General features: G+C 43.6%; 1 long non-coding RNA gene across 1 annotated transcript; it reads right to left on the bottom strand.

The window, feature by feature from the left end:
• Positions 1-1,952: 1,952 nt before the first annotated feature.
• On the bottom strand, positions 1,953-7,324 carry LOC307199922. The gene is made up of 3 exons (XR_013832259.1): positions 7,079-7,324; positions 4,625-4,817; positions 1,953-2,154 (listed from the first exon to the last, which is right to left on the bottom strand). It is a non-coding gene; the product is annotated as an uncharacterized lncRNA (long non-coding RNA).
• Between the last annotated feature and the right edge of the window lie 395 nt (positions 7,325-7,719).

Below are 7,719 nucleotides of genomic sequence, written 5' to 3'. Positions count from 1 at the left end.
ATCCCCCTCCTCTAATGAGTCAGAAATTAAGGACTTAAGCTGTGGATTTAAGGCTGTGTGGAGATAAACTTTCGATCCAAAGCAATGTTTCAAGATGAAGCTGGAAAGCTAAGAGTTTTGGAGTGACGCAGTCAGGAAAAAATGCCGTTCGCCATTTTGTGAGGCATTGTGGGAGCTCTTGGGTCTGGGAGGAGAAAGAGAGAAATAGAGTTGTTTACATATCGTGAATCAACTCCTCGGTGGGACTTAAGAGCGACAAATGCCAAAATTTACGATGGATAAAGTGATGTTATCTACGAAGGAGATATATGGAAACCATCTGGACTTAGTGGAGGAACGGGAAATCCACACAGGATTATTACACTTGCTATCGGCTTAAGGAGACTAACAGAAGAGATCGTAAAGGAAAAAGAGAAATTATACGAACAAGATATGATGTGGCAACACCAAGATAAGACTGGATAGAATTATGAACTTTGTTTGGACTGATTAGGACTGATTTGGACATTAACGCAGTAATAAGAAGATGATCTGAATTCCCCTTTGGATCTTGAAGTATGGGTTCCCCCAACAAAATTTAAAAATTTGGCTTTGTAATTCGGAATTTATATGATGTGATTTAATTTGATGTGATTGGCCAGTTAATAAAAATTATTTAAAAAAAAAATAAAAATGTTCTATGTGGGGCAGCTATTAGAAACAGCTCAGAAACTTTAGCTGGTACAGAATATAGTTGCTCGGATGCTCCCAGAGGTCAGGTAGTGAAATATATGTAAAATAAAAATAAAAATGAGGAGCCAGTACTCCTAAATTGATAAAAGTGTCACGGGTGCCAGCACAAAATGGGTGTTATGGATAGCAAAAGGTAAAAGGTAAAGGACCCCTGGACAGTTAAGTCCAGTCAAAGGCAACTATGAGGCTGTGACGCTCATCTCACTTTCAGGCCGGGGGAGCCAGTGTTTGTCTGCAGACAGCTTTCCGGGTCTTGTGGCCAGCATGACTAAACTGCTTCTGGCACAACAGAACACCAAGATGGAAACCAGAGTGCACAGAAACGCCTTCTTGCCACAGCAGTACCTTTTTATCTACTTGCACTGGTGTGCTTTCGAACTGCTAGGTTGGCAGGAGCTGGGACAGAGCAACAGGAGCTCACCCCGTTGCGGGGATTCGAACCACCGACCTTCTGATCAGCAAGCCCAAGAGGCTCTGTGGTTTAGACCAAAGCGCCACCCGTGTCCTACCAGTAGCAAAAGAATAGGTGCTCACACTCTGTATCAGTGAATACTGTCCCAACACATATGCGAACTCTCTCTCTCTCTCTCTCTCTCTCTCTCTCTCTCTCACACACACACACACACACACACACACACACACGTGTGTGTGCATATCACACAATTGTCCCATTTTGGCTCCCATGCTCTAGCTGTCAGTTGGCTCACACCAGAGTGCGCGGGGTGGGGGTGGGGGAAGGGAAGCCATTTCTGCCTTGGCCTGAGGCTTCACCGCTCTTCTTCCTCCTTCCTTTCATGATGCTTCTGGAAGCTGGCTGGCTTCCGGAAGTTCACCTGCAGCACCGAAAGAGGAGGCTGTGCAGGCCGGCATGGCTTCTCCCAAGGCCACAGAGGAGGAGGAGGAGGAGGAGGAGGCTGTGGACAAAGATACGAGGCAGAGAGCGATGGAGGGGGCGAGGAAGCTAGTGAGCAGGCAGCGATGAGCAAGCAAGAAAGTAGATGAGAGAGGAGCTGGTGAGGGGGCAAATGATGGGAGCAGCAGGATGGGGGGGGGTTCCCAATTTGTCCTCCCCAAACTGGTGTGTGTGTGTGTGTGTGTGTGTATCAATGCAACACCTATACCAGAGGGTCCTCTGGATGCGGGTGAACTCCAAGTCCCATCAGCTCCATTCAGCAGGGCCAAGGGTCAAGGATGATGGGAAACACACTTTGAAGACCGTCTTAAAGGTGCTTTTAATTGGAATGTGTGGCGATCTGTGCTGTTTTAACGCTTTACTGTATGGGTGTATTTCAGTCTGGGTAGTGGTTTTTCAACAGGCGTGTGACGAGCTTCATAGCATTGCCTTATGTTTTATTTTGCCATGATTTTATTTTGATGCTCACTGCCTTGGGAGTGCTTGCCCTGAAAGGTGTCATCCAAATCCTGAAATAAAGAGATAATATATGAGATATTGGGCTCTGGGCTACTGTCTTTGAGGACTACTCTTTTTTAAAAATACCCCTCCTTCTGCAACTATTTATCATGCAGTAAGCACATTATCAAAATCCAGTCCTTCCATTTTTCTGAGGTAGAACAAACATATATACTCATTACTAGAGAAGGGGGCTTACAAACACATTCCTTCATATTAATTATTATCCTCACAATGAACCATATGGAGATGTGCAAAGGCTGTTAATATGTTCTCAAAAGGATGCAGACAAAAACAGATGCTTAGTGGCAATAAAAAATTTTGGTACATTTTCTTCATTCTGTGTGTGTGCTCTCCCCCTCCCCCCAAATTCTTTTTGCTCAACATTAAGAGTTTCCTTGGCTCTGTTATTTATTGCATGCTCTGTTGCTAGGTTCCTGGGAGTGCAAAATTGAAAGCGATGTGGCACTCCATTCTCTTGAAGAGGGCTTTTCAAAACCAGAAAATATGTGATTTTTCATTTCATTTTTTTAGAAAGTTGTGAATCTGCTTTGGACAGGCTAAACATTTGTGGTAAAGGCAAATGTAAAGGGACCCCTGACCATTGGGTCCAGTTGTGGCTGACTCTGGGGTTGCGGTGCTCATCTCGCTTTACTGGCCAAGGGAGCCGGCGTACTGTTTACCAAATGGGGCAGATTCTTATGGGAAATGGTAGAGAAGAATGACATTAGAGTCTTGATTTTTTCCCAGCTGGTGTCAGACATAAACCTGTTGAGTTACCTTCTCAGCATGAAGGCAAAATGTGAATGACCATTATGGATCAAAACCCCTGCAGTTTTCATATCCACTTAAAATCACCTCATCCGCTTTACTTTTCGCTGAAAGCTGTTCAAACACTCATCCAAGTATCACTGAGCAATATGTCATCAAGTAATGTACTGTACATGCATGTCACACATGAACCAGTCATTGAAGATCCTGTGGGATGTAACATAAGCAGTTAAGTACAACACTTCCTGTTTGCCTAGAGTGGACATGCAGGGGGCGGGGTGTTACCCCAACCAGGAGGACTTCCTGTCACACCTGGTCTGGAGCTTCCTTCCCCTGTGTGTGACTAGTTATGTGGGAGTGACCCTGGAAGACCCCATGAAAGGGCCGGTCACGCAGCCATTTCCCCTTTTTCTTGCTGTTCTTCTGTTGATACTGTTATATTTTGCTGTCTGCTTCCTTTATTTTGCTGTCCAACAACATCTGCAAGGCCCCATCCAAATTAGCCACATGTCAAACTCTCTACTAGAGTTTTACACTTGTCAAACTCTCTACTAGAGTTTGCATAGTTTTGAAAAAAAAAGGACAAGGAAGGGAAGGCTTGATGCAGGGATATATAAAATTATGCCTGGTGCAGCACCAAACAAGATCACCACCCTAGGATCTTTTGATAAAGGAAGGTATGTAAGGTAAAAAGGTAAAGGACCCCTGGACGGTTAAGTCCAGACAAAGGCGGCTATGGTGTTGCGGTGCTCATCTCGCTTTTCAGGCCAAGGGAGCCAGTGTTTGTCCACAGACAGCTTTCCGGGTCATGTGGCCGGGATGACTAAACCGCTTCTGGCGCAACAGAAGACCGTGACGCAAACCAGAGCGCACAGAAATGCTGTTTACCTTCTCGCCACAGTGGTACCTATTTATCTACTTGCACTGGTGTGCTTTCAAACTGCTAGGTTTTCAGGAGCTGGGACACAGCAACAGGAGCTCACCTTGTTGTGGGAATTCAAACTGACTGACTGTACTATTAAACCTAGGTGTTTTTTTAAAAAAACACACACACCATTTGCCTAACCCACCAAATTTCTTCAGGAACTGATCCAGGGTGGGGGTAGGTTGTCCCCAGGGGCATCGCAGGGTAAATGGGCCTGATCCAGGGACCACAGACCAGCCTCCACATTCTCCACTGTACTCTCTTTCTATTGAAATTATAGCCTGCAATTTTACAATTCTGTGATTCTAGAGTGATTATTTCTAACTATCATCTGTACATGTGTGCATGTTCACCTATATGTTTGAATGATTCCTTTCAGCAGTGTATACATATTTTAGCATATGCATCCTTTATGCAAATCAGCATCCCTTTTTTGTCCTCTCTTCTGGTGACGCTTGAGTGGCCATCCAACTAGGTGGAACCCTTAGAGAAGTCCCAGTCTCAAAACTTTGCCTAAAAGCAAATGAGAATGAATCGGGAAATCTCGAAGTGCCTTAAACTGTGATGTGACAATGTGCTCAGCTGCTTTCTCCATATAGGGAAGGTCAGGTGATCCTTATCTATTCCATATGCCACAAATATAGCTCATTTATATTAAGCTTCCTGGGGAATACCGCGTAACAATTGTTCTTGCAAAGTTGAGGGAGAAAAAACATAAACACGACTTCCAATTGCCCTGAACCGTCTGTGATCCACCCCATTGCTAACTGTCACACAAAATATACCCTTTGCTCGCTGCTTTCTCTCTCTTTATGGAAATGTTGAAAGGAATCATTCAAACAGCAAGGTCCCAGGTGTACAACTCTCTACTCTCTGAGGCGGCTGAGTCTTGCAAAATCTTCAAGCCTACAGGTCAAATCAAGGGCTTCCGATTTCTTATTCACAGTCCTTGAGTTGCTGGCGCTTACATCAGATGACCTAGAAAAAGAATAGAAACAGACACTGCATTGTCTTCATCGTGCTTTTTTTCCTGGGGGGACACAGGGGTACACATACCCCTAGACATTTTGTGAATCTAAGTTTGGCCTCATTGAGGGGCAGTGTTTCAATATGAGTAGGAAAATGAGAGTACCCCTAAACATTTTTTTAAGAAAAAAAGCACTGGTCTTCATTGCGAGCAAATATATAGCTAGATATTGTTGTTGTTGTTGTTGTTGTTGTTGTTGTTGTTGTTGTTGTTGTTGTTGTTGTTATTATTATTATTATTATTATTATTATTATTATTAACCAATCACCAGCGGGTCCCAGGGCAGGTTAAAACAATTTAAAATTTGGAATTAAAACACTAGTTTTAATTTAAATTAATTAAAACACTGAAAACACTAGTGAACCAGCCAGACACACCATTGTGGGAAAGAAATCCAACAATTTCAGAGCTGCCACAGAGAATGCCTTCTCCCTCCCAGGCTGCCACCCCAAAACTTCTGAGGGAAGTGGAACTACCAAGAGGGTCCCCCTAAGAGGGGCGCACTCGGACCCTTATAATTGGTATTAAGATAGGCTGTTAAGATTAAGATTTGGTTAAGTCCTCCTCCCCTTTGTTTTGTACATCTGCTGTATTTTGTGACCATTACTGAATGCATATTGTCGATTGTTTCCCTCTGAGTTGTAAGCCACTGTGATGGCCTTTCAACCAATGTGTGGGATAAACACATTTTAAATGAAAGAAAAATGTTTCTACACAGAAAAAAAATCAAAAAATTATGTGGTTGGGGAAAACAGACCGCTGTAATGGAAGCATGTAATGGAAGGAATTGGGCAATCCTCATTGCACAAGTGGCTTTTGTCTTGGGTAACTTTCCAAATAGCCTAATACAAATAAAGAACAAAGATAAGGAAAGGCTATTTTTATATGCCACAGCCGCAGCCAGTTTATTACTTGCTAAAAACTGGAAATGGGACATCATCCCCACTAAAGAAGATTGGTTAGGTAAACTATGTGAATTTATAGAATTGGCTAAATTAACGGCAGCCATAAGGCACCAGTCAAACCAGAAATTAAAGAAGGAATGGCAATGTTTTGAGGATTATATGAAAAAACACTGTTCCAAAGAAAATCTGTTGATATGTATAGATTAAGTATGTAAAGCTGAACTGGATCATGACATACCGTAATTAATAATAGGTGAATGTCAAATAATATAAAAAACACAGTGTAAATAATAGTATAGAATATCAAAAGATGTCAAGTTGAGGTGAAGGGAAGTCAGAGCGGTGGAATTTTTATTTTATGTTTTTGTAAAGGATGGTATATTGATTGTGCATATACTTTCTAGAATAAACTTTATTTACAAAAAAATAAAGACCAAAGAGAGAAAATGTGCAGCTTCTTACATTTGATCATTTAAGGTGTCAGGCTCCATTTTTACAATGACTATTCCTGATCCCAGGAGAGATACAATTGTCACAGACCTGTCAACCATTCTCTTTGATGGCAGCATCCTGCCAGGTTGGGAAGGCAGGGATAAGATGTCAACTTTCCCCAAGAAAATTCCTGAAAAGTAGGACTGATGAGTTATTCTATGTAAACCAGCATACAAATCAAACAACAGAAATCACACGAAAGAAACTAGAAGGGGGGAAATAGCCTCCCTCTCTGTAGCCTCTTTAAATGACAAAAACTGGAACACCTTTTGTCTTGTTTTGTGGAATGTCTTTGGCAATTTGTGCTGCATGGCTGCCTAGCTGCTGAAGGCTCATTGTCCTGTACATCACATCATACTCCCCATGGTGACCCTAGTCCTTGCATTATAATCCTACAATCGCTTAGCCTGCATGGTTGTACAGACATCTACAACCCGCGTGTTGCACACTCCATTACAAAGGTGCTCATGTCTCCGCGTTCTCCTCCTATGGGTAGCACCTTTGTTATGGGCATGATTGAAAATTACCAAGTCACTGGAAGAGTCCATTAGGATAATAGGAAGAGGAGCGCTCTAGGATTGGAACTCATCAGCTTAATTTCCGATTTAGTGTTTTATGCTTTTTATGACTTGTCTCATTTGCTTCCAGTTTGGGTAGCTTCCTCCTCCCCTCTCCACCCCCCAGTCGCAAAACCTGTGGGGAGAAATAAGGGCCTGGCTTTGCCCATCATTCATTTTAGGTTACAAAATGGAGCTGGGGTGGGGGAAAAAATCGGTCCCTTTCCAAAGGCTATTAGATTACTAATGATAGCCTACCTCACTTGACAATTCTCAGACTGATAAGATACTCCGGCACATCCACATCGCCGGCAAAGGGAGCCCTTCCAGGCCTCTGTTCTCTGCAGCTTCCCTGTGTTTTCAAGCATAATTTTGTGCCTGCTTTCTGACAGCTCATTAAACAAAGGCCTCTTGGTGCATATATTGCCCATCTTCCAGCTGAGATTGTAACATATTTATGGCGCTTGCAGATTGCTGGCTGTTTGCTTTTCTCGTTTGCGGTGTCCTGCCTGCCAAATGCTTATCAGTCTTACGGAGAGGTGACAGTTTCTGTTTGTGTCTCTCCCCTCCGCCCCCTCCCCTCCCTTGCACCAGCCCACCTCCCCGATGCATTTGTCTCGGCAGCAATGGACTTGTATTTGACCCTCAAAGGCAAGAAGCGGTATGATTAGAAGCAGTTCCTGCAAGCCACAGATAAATGCAATCACACAGAGAAAGACAGCGAGGGAGCGCCCTGGGGATGAGGCGGATGTCGGAGAGGATGATAGCTCCCATTCAGGAAAAGCGCTGGCAGTTAGTTAGCGAGACAGCTGGTCCCATCCAGACCTTGTGGGATTTTGGCTTTCGGCAAAGCAAACAAGGCTTCAGGGCAGGAGAGTCGAGCGGCTCTCTGGCACGGC

The sequence above is a fragment of the Podarcis cretensis genome (assembly GCF_951804945.1).
Source record: "Podarcis cretensis genome assembly, chromosome: 12".
NCBI classification, from domain to species: Eukaryota; Metazoa; Chordata; class Lepidosauria; order Squamata; family Lacertidae; genus Podarcis; species Podarcis cretensis.
This window is presented reverse-complemented; position numbering and strand designations above follow the sequence as displayed.